The sequence below is a fragment of the Oryza sativa genome, chromosome 11 (assembly GCF_034140825.1).
Source record: "Oryza sativa Japonica Group chromosome 11, ASM3414082v1".
Taxonomy (NCBI): domain Eukaryota; kingdom Viridiplantae; phylum Streptophyta; class Magnoliopsida; order Poales; family Poaceae; genus Oryza; species Oryza sativa.
The window spans coordinates 14,552,947-14,562,155 of NC_089045.1; the positions used below are offsets into that span (position 1 = coordinate 14,552,947).

The window sequence follows — 9,209 nt, forward strand, 5'->3', positions numbered from 1 at the left end:
CATAAAAATATGAACTCTAGATATGAATTAAACAAATGATAGTTGAATTATCGTGCATACCATTTTGTAAGGTACCATTCAAACTCTGCACCTGGACTCGTTCAATTACATCTTGCTCAGTATCTAACAGATATGTCAAGAAAACAACTATTATAGTAAATTTATTTATTGAATGGAAAAACTTGTATTGAATGTTTTAATATACCTTGTTCTGTATCTTGCAAATTAGGTTGAGTAAAACGTCTTCTCTTTGCAGCAAGGATACTGTTATGTGCATCATCCGAAGCATGGGATCCATTATTGCTATTACTAATATCTACATGACACAACAAATTGATACGAGGACAAAATAAGTAACTTAACAATATTTCATTTTGTTACTAGTTTACTCCTTGAGACGATGCAGTCCTCACATTTGTTTTTGCCACAGCTACTGCGCTTAACTGATTGAGAACCTAAAACAATTGAAAAACAAATTATACTAAGTACTTTATGTAGAAAATAAAATAAATTCTTGTCGTACCATCACTTGGAGCACGTGAATTAGTTTGCGGATGAAGTCTTCTTTTAGCAGCTTGATTACTATTATGTACGCCATCCTCTACGGTGGTATCATCATTTGCGTTGCCCATGTCTACAATACATGTTAATGCCGTTGATATAAAAATATATATGGCATAAGTAGAGTAGATATTGAGAGGGGAATATTCTAACTTTTGGAATTGTTATATTCCCTAGCTCTCCGAAGCCATGTGTCTATTGACTCTTCGTCTGAATCATCCTCCTCTCCTAAGAAAACAAGAAATTAGTTTTAATAAGCATACTAGCTAGCTATTTGTTCAATATTATCAGAAAAGAAGCATATTAATTCTATTGTTACTTGGTAAATATTATTTAATTTTGAATATACGAAGGATAATTACCAGGTTGTGGCACAGCAGTGTGTTTCTGGTACTTTAGATTGCTCTGCCTTACATAGACAGGCTTGCTCTTTCCTTCTTGCACAATAGCTGTAGCTGACACCATGTTCTGTAGTGACCCAAATAAATCATCAGCTGTTGAAGGTGCTGTCCGTCTTGCAACTTGTTGCTGAAGCAGTCCAGGACTAATGAACTTCGAGTTGTTGTTCTGCAGTGCAGACACTCTATTTCTTCCATACCTTCCAGAAATCATCACAACAACCTACAAGGCTACACTAGTGTTAAAATAATTAACAATTGTTATCTGACAGCGATCAAAAGATAAAATAAAATGTTTATGTTGTATCAATAAAATTTGAAATGATAAAAGGAAATTATCATTATTATGGATCAATATAATTGTCAGATAAGAACACAGAAGGACTGCGAGTGTTCCATCTTTATGCAAACAAGGAATGTAAGGACAAGCATCATCATGGTTTTCTCTTTCTTTTTAGTGATGCTAAGGGAGAATCATCTAGTATGTCTTCTTCATTGCCATCATCTTGCTCAACTTCAGTGCTTTCATCATCTGATTCTCCTGCTGGTACTTGGTAAGTGTCACGTGGTTGCATTTTCTCAATCAAGTGCCAACCTTTGATCTGATTGTCTTTCACAAAAAATACTTGAGCAGCTTGACTAGCTAAAACAAATGGCTCGTCTGTTTGAAGCAACCGCTGTAGGTTAACACTAGTAAGCCCATATTTATCTGTCCGTATTCCACGGTCTTTATTAAATACATCAACCCAGTTGCAGCGAAATAACGACACCCTCCTTCCACCTAAATACTGAATCTCAAGTATTTCTGTCAAAACTCCATAATATTCCACATCATCACCAAGAACCATCACACCACTGTTTTGTGTACACCTGCGGCTGTCCCGTCTTTCTGTGCGATATCTGAACCCATTCATGTCATATCTAGTAAAGCATGTTATATTCTTCAACGGACCACGCGACAATGACAAAAGGTCTTCCATGACCTCACTCTTATCATGCTAGTGCTGCTGATATATCTACAGGGAAAAAAGATTAAAAAAATAACATCAACAAATATTCATATTTGAAACGGTTTATTCCATATATGTAATTATATAAATATTACCTTCTCTTTAAACCAGTTGATGAATTTTTTGTTCCATGTTGAGGTAAATTGTACCATTGAAGAACCCTCTGTACTATTGCAGTACTCACTACAACATTTTAAATTAGAAATTACATAAGCTTGTGAAATGAATCGTAAGAAACATGACATAAATAAGTGCCATTTTTATCAAGGGATACCTGATATATGCTTGGACTTCATCGCAATTCCGCAGAATATAAATATGAGCTTGTTCTGATTCAAGCATATCAAGATCTCGAGTTTTATGAGAACCAATGGGCCTTCCAGCACAGGAGAAGATTGATAAATTAAATTTGTTACCAATGGATGTGTCATGTATTCTTCCTGGACGATTGTGTTTTGTCTCGACATCATCCAAGTACCTAGAGCTTAATGTCATAAACTCATCTGCAATGTATCCCTCAGCAATTGAACCCTCTGGGCGAGCCATATTCCGAACTAGTGATTTTAGGCAGTGAATTTGTCTCTCAAATAAATACATCCATCGATAGATGGTTGGCCCACCAATTAGAGCTTCTCTAGCCAAATGAACAGGCAAATGCATCATGACATCAAAGAAGGATGGTGGAAATTCCTTTTCAAGCTTACAAAGAATTACTGGTATTTGACCATCCATTTCTTCAAGCTGTTCAACTGACAATGCCTTCGAATTTAATTTCTTAAAGAACTGGGATAGCTCCACAAGTGGTTCATAAATATTTTCAGGGAGTAGTCCACGCAGAGCAAGAGGGAGTATATGATTTAAAATAACATGACATTCATGGCTCTTCAATCCTGACATTTTCCGCTCTTTCATATTAACGCAACGACTTATATTTGAAGAAAATCCATCAGGAACTTTCAATTCTTTAAAAAAACTGAGCAGTGCATTTTTTTGGTCTGGAGATAACGTGTAAGGCGTAGGTTGCAAAACCACCTTTCCTCCATCATCTACTGGATGCAAGTCTGGCCTCAGGTTCATGAGTTTTAAGTCACTACGGGTATTAATATTGTCCTTGGTCTTCCCTTTGACATTATTAGTGTTCCAATAATGCTATCACATATATTTTTTTCTATATGCATCTCATCAAGATTATGACGTAGCAATAGAGTTTTAAAATATGGTAACTCAAAAAAAATGCTCCTTTTCTTCCAGTTATCTCCCCTATCACTGCGTGATACTTTTGTCTTCTTACTCAGATCCTTTGACAATATAATTCCCTGTAAATCCTGCACTTGCTTGAGCACATCATCTCCGGATAACTCCTTTGGTGGTCCTCGGCTCTCTTTTGTACCATCAAAAGAAGTTCTATCATTTCTCCATCTGTGGCTTCTGCGAAGAAAGCGCCGATGACCCATGTAGCAAAACTTCTGACCTTTCTTAAGCCACATTGAATTTGTTTCTTTATGACAAACTGGACATGCCAACTTTCCCTTTGTGCTATGGCCTGATATATTTCCATAAGCAGGGAAGTCATGCACTGTCCAAAGAAGAGCTGCACGTAGCTTGAAATTTGTCTTGGTTGATGAATCATATGTGTCAACTCCATCTTCCAAAGTTCTATCAGTTCCTCTATCAATGGTTGCAGATAAACATCGATTGCATCCCCAGGACCATCAGGTCCTGGTAGTAGCATTGACAACATTACATTTTGTTGCTTCATGCACATCCAAGGAGGCAAATTAAGAGGAACAAGGAATACATGCCAAATGGAATAGGAGGTTCGCATGTTAGCAAACGGCTTAAACCCACCGCTAGCAAGACAAAGCCTCACATTCCGAGGTTCAGATGCAAATGATGAATGGATTTTATCAAACTCCTTCCATGCTTTTGAATCAGCAGGATGTCGCATAACTCCATCATCAACCCTACACTCTTTGTGCCACTTAGCATATGCGGCCGTTTTCCTACACATAAATAACCTCTGCAATCTAGGTTTTATAGGAAAGTACCGCATAGTTTTATGTGGAATCTTCTTCCCAGCTGAAGAGTGCTTAATTTCCCCTGTGTGTTTTTCTTCTTTCCACCTAGATGATCCACAAACCTTGCAGGATTTAGCATCTATATCTTCTTTCCAGTACAGCATGCAATCATTCTTGCAAACATCAATTTTTATGTAACTTAGTCCTAGTTCACGAATAGTTTTTTTTGCTTCATAATAAGAATTTGGCAGTGTAGAGTCATGAGGTAGAAAGTCCTTGCGCAGCAATTCCAACAATGCGGTGAAGGACTTATTACTCCATTTCCCCAAATTCTTAACATGAAGCAAATTAACTAAGGCAGATAATTTAGAGGTTCTGGACCGGTTGGTTGTATTTGTCAAGCAGAGCATAGAACTTGGCCGCATCAGTGTTTGGCTCCTCTTCAGGTCCCTGATCAGTAGATTCATGTGTCGCTTCGTCTCGACCAGGGGTATTGCACTGAGGAAATAAATCTTCCATCAGGTCTTGCATTCCATTATATCCTTCCCCATTAAATTCCTGTGAATCATAGTCATCAACTTCTATGCCATTCTCTTGTTCTGCTAAGACTTCACCATGATGGTACCAAAATGTGTAGCTCCTCAGTATTTCATACGCTTTCAGGTGAGAAGACACTATGTGACGAGGCAAAGAATATGTATTGCAGTACTTGATGCATGGGCAACGTATAACCTGGACACCATCTAATTTACTGAATGCATAATCTATGAACTTCTCTACACCCTCTAAGTACTCATGATTTAGCCGATCATCCACAAGGCCCATCCATGCCTTGCTTGGAGCCATCCCCTCTAATTGCTAGTTGATATTAAGTTTTATATAACCCTGTATATACAATTAATGTCAAAGCAGAGTTTTTTTTTTCAGAATAATGTGAAGGCAGAGTTACAATACACTGTTAGGTAAAATGTCAAGACTAGATAGGTATCATATAAATTATTATTTGGCAATATGATTAATTGCACTGCATTCTGTTTTTAGTTGACTCTAGATGAAATAATTCATACACAAAAAAAGTGACAGCCCAGCGCTATAAAATATGTTTGATTCAAAAAACAACAATTCCGACATGTCTAGCAAATGCGGACATGCAACAGATTGATTAAGGATTGATTAACGATAGAATCAAAACATCATGGATTGATTAAGGATAGAGGACAGGCACCAGATCAGAAACGACATGATTTCAATGCAAAGGGAGAAGCAGTGACCTGTAGTAGAACTTTCTAGGGTTTGATTGAAGAAGCACTCGGACAGGAACCACCGGATCAGTAGCACGATGAGGCCGCGCGGCACGGTGCCGCGCTGGAGAAGTAGAGGATCAGCCGATCGGCACCAATGATTAGCGCTCCGTCCGTGGTTCTCTCAATCTGGTGAGGGAGGGGATGTGAGAGGGGAGAAGATATTGGGTCTATTATGAATGGAGGAGAAGATATGTACATGAACATATGCCTAAAACTCCTCCTTTGAGCGCCAAAAAAAATAAAAAAGGTATGTAATCACCCGCCATAATTTTTTCCATGCATCTGAAATTTTTTTTAAAAGCCACAACTTATTTTCTTTAATGTCCCTGATGTGAAGTGTACTAATAATTTTTTTAGACTCATTTTTTTGGTAATCACACAACACATTTTCTCTGTTCTTTTTAACTGAAAATTCATTTACAATATATATTATTTTAGTACAATATATTTTATTGTGTTTATTCAAAGTTTTATGCACTATATATAATGGTTATCTTCTTCTATTGTAATAATCTTGTTGGAACAGTCAATCCTCTAATACCTAATGGCTTCTTGAACTATGCTGATATACCCAATGGCGTTGGATCGGTTATGACCTTGTAGGAAGGAGTAAACTTTGTAACTATACTAATTTTTGTCATAATCGGACAATACATTTTCTCTGTTCTTTTTTACGTGAAAATTCATTTACAATATACACTATTTTAGTACAATATATTTCACGGCATATATTTTATTGTATTTTTTTGAAAGTTTTATGAAATATAATGGTTGTTTTCTTCTACTGTAATAACTAGTTTGAACGGTCGATCCTCTAACGCCTAATGCCTTCATGAACTATGCCGAATATACACCTGATGGTGTTGGATCGGTTTATGACCTTATACGAAAGAGTACACTTTTATAACTAGACAACAGTGTTGGATTGGTTGTCTAAACCTCTTAACCCAAGAACAAAGATACGTAGGATAGCGACAAATCCATAAACTATACTGAATTTGGTGTTAACATTGTAATTAATAAAAAATATCTTGTTCTCATAGCATGATTTTGGAGCATATAGTAGATGTATTTTTTTAAAAAAATAAAACCTTATGGAAAAGAAAGTAAAATCATTAGAAAAACTTCTGTTCAGGGGACTCGAACCCAACACCTGCACCTTTCTAACTTTAGGTATAACACAATATCCAACTGGGCAAGGCTACTTTGATATTTATCGTATTGCTACTTTATACAAATACTAACTGAAATAAAAGGACGACCAGAAAATCGAACACATCATGTTTAGAGCAGAAAAAAAAAGGTAAGATGCATTTTCTGAGCTGTAAAGCATAGCTCATGTACACAAATATTTCGATTTCGATGTTATGCTTACAGATTTACAGGCTTACAGCATTAGCATACCCTTGAAATACACATAGCAGTGTACAGGCTGCACTTAAATCATGTTCAACTTCCTTGAACAAATCAAGCACCCTTCATCTAGACCTGTACTTGAATACTTTACAACTTTGTTGAACAAATCATATTGCACTGTACAATGGATACAAAGTCTAAAAGGGATAGAACAAACAAATCATTGGCAGAGTCCCAGTCCCTGTGGTGTCTAGCATAACTTATAGTTCTAGTTGAAGTGAAACTTTCAGACTGTATATTGTCCAGCAAAGTACTGTCTTACTGCTGCAGAGAATGATACTATAAACTGAAACAAGAATGCACACAGTGAACATAGATCAATCAAGTCAGACCCCACAATAAGACAGTATATAGTCTTCATTGAAGATACTAAAGTGATAGCAGAGTTACAGATGCATGAGTTATTCTTTGCTAACAAATAACTGGCCATGAACTGGATGCTGATCGAATTTATATATTATCTATCTAACTGAATTTACTTTTTTCTTAGAGTAAAATACAAAGGGACATAAATTTTCAAAAATTCATCTCTAATCTCTTCAAGTGATTTTTCATAACGAGCTTCAGCTTCTTTTCTTTCCAAGGCATTTGCCTCATCTCTAGTGAAGATTAATGCACCCTTTTCATATTCTGCCTTCAAGTATTCATCTTCATCACTCTCTTCCATGGTGTCTGTTACCAAGGAGTCTTCTACAACCTGCTGGTCCATGATGTCTGCTACCACTTGCTGATCCATGGTGACCTCAACAACTGAAGCTAAGGAGTACCAGCCCATATGGTCATCTTCATTAATCTCTTTCTCTTTCATGGTGTCTTCAACAACGTTTGCCATAAAATTAACCTTGGAGTCTCTAAGTAATTCCTTTGGTTCATCTTCCTTTACAACTTGGTACATCTTATCCTCGACAGCATCACCCATAGTGTCCTCAACCACTGAAACAAAGGAGTAGCTATGGTCTTTGGACTCAACTGAATCCGAGGAGAAGCTATGGTCTTCAGACCCTTCAATTCAAGTATGTATTGAGTTAGCTGGATGCAGAACTCAATTTTAAGTAAATATAAATAACTTGTATTGCTAGCATTATAGAAGAGGTGAAAACAAGAGATGTACACCATTTAAGTAAAGCACTACTGATACTATAATTATTTCAAATTACAATTAAAATCAACAAACTAGTAGTACCATCATGAAAAACAGTCTAGGAGAAGAATATATGTCAAATTAGGAAGAACTAATGCACATGTAACTATAATTGTTAATTGCACAGAAGTCACACCTAATGTTTCTGTTTATAAAATATAATTATGAATTCATTCTGTGAATAAAGCTAGAACACTTTCTGTTCTTGCCTACAGACAAACAAATTGCCTACATTCCTCTATTACTAATGCTAATGAAAGTGCCATAGCTACCACAAAAATAAATTGTCAGGACCATATCAAACATTTCAGGTTGAGGGCAGCATAGAAATAATTAGTATCCACCAAGCAAACTTTGCAGCTTTTATTAGTTTCGAAGAGGACAATACAACCAACACTTTAACCTGGCAAGATTTAACATTTAACCTAGCACATAATTCAGTATTTTTCACAAATCATATGCAAATGTTTACATTAGGAGATTGGAGAATACCTGTTGTGACTATTTTCGTCGATTGACGAGTCCCAAGTGAACTGGAACAAATAACAGAGTGGCTGGGCAGATCAGGTGGAGAGATGTACTCATGGAGGAGCTTGGCATCAAGATGTTCAGTGGTGGGGAGGATTGACATTCTGGAGCCCTGAGGAGACCATGTAGGCCATTCGATGCAGCCCCTAGTTGTCACCTTCGGTGATAAACTGCGGTTGCGAGACATGGCGGTGAATCAACACTCCTCTCATCTCTCAACCTCATGATTTATACTGATTTGGGGCGAAATATGTGGGGGTAGCAGAGGGGATCTCGGATTTGGAATCAAAAACTGTTGATTTATATTGATTTGGGGCGAAATATGTTTGGGGAAAAGAGGGGATTTGGGAATTGGAAGGGAGCAGCGGATTGGAGGGGATCTGATAGACTTTTCCTATGCCAATGATGGGGATTCTTCCTCCCGCTGTGCCGCTACCTCCTTTGTGTGGCAAAGAGCAGCAAAGAGCAAAGTTATAGAGAGTGTTGGATTGATAGACTCAACGTGTATTCCTTTGATGCATAGCACGGAGTATAAATAGGCACTGAACCTTCCATATCCTGCTCTACCGGTTTATAGAAACACACCCGGGAGGGATTAGGAAGCAGCGGCCAAAAGAAAATATACATGAGCATGCCATATATAGAGGATACAATGCTATATGCTTAACACCCCCCCGCAGTCGCAGCATCGGCAGGCCGTACGTTGAGACTAGAGTGAAAATCGGTGAAGACGGCGGTCGGCAATCCCTTGGTGAAGATGTCCGCGTACTGAGAGGACGTGGGCACATGTAGAACCCGGATGGTGCGACGCAGTCACGAACGAAGTGAAGATC

The 9,209-nt window shown here is 37.6% G+C and overlaps 1 long non-coding RNA gene across 1 annotated transcript; it reads right to left on the minus strand.

Moving 5' to 3' along the window:
- Positions 1–7,046: 7,046 nt before the first annotated feature.
- On the minus strand, positions 7,047–8,880 carry LOC136354035 (uncharacterized). The gene is made up of 2 exons (XR_010737732.1): positions 8,341–8,880; positions 7,047–7,709 (listed from the first exon to the last, which is right to left on the minus strand). It is a non-coding gene; the product is annotated as an uncharacterized lncRNA (long non-coding RNA).
- Between the last annotated feature and the right edge of the window lie 329 nt (positions 8,881–9,209).